We start from the raw sequence: 508 nt of genomic DNA on the forward strand, positions 1-508 counted from the left end.
GGTCCCGGCGCCGGCGTCTGTCGCGGGCGGGTCACCGCAGCGCCGCGGCCGGGGCTGGGCAGGAGGGAGAGGAGGCGGGGCCGGGGGAGGGGCGGGAGCGGGGGAGCGGGGGCAGGGCTGGGGCTGGGGGAGGGCCCGCGCCGCTCCGGCCGGTCCGCACCCCGTGGCCCAGGAGGAAGACGCTCTTCGGTCCCCGCTGCCCGGGGCTGCCCTGACCCCGCGCCCCGGTGCGTCCGCGGCTCCTGCGCCTTCGGGGCCCGCGCCGGGGGTGCGTCCGGGGCTGGCGGGGGCCGCTGGGGCAACGCGAAGGGCACCGGCCGCGCCTCCAGCCTGGAAGCAGGGAAAGGCCTCGGAACTGGACGTCGGGGCGACCCGGCCGGGCCCTCCGGACGCAGGTTCCTTTCCCCGGAGCGGAGCTACTTTGTGCTTCGTCCCAACTTGCGAATTCTGTGAGTTTGAAGGAGCCTCGCTGTGTCCACGAGTAACCACACGCATGACCGCTGTGTCC

This window comes from Mustela nigripes, chromosome 1, assembly GCF_022355385.1.
Source record: "Mustela nigripes isolate SB6536 chromosome 1, MUSNIG.SB6536, whole genome shotgun sequence".
Lineage (NCBI taxonomy): Eukaryota > Metazoa > Chordata > Mammalia > Carnivora > Mustelidae > Mustela > Mustela nigripes.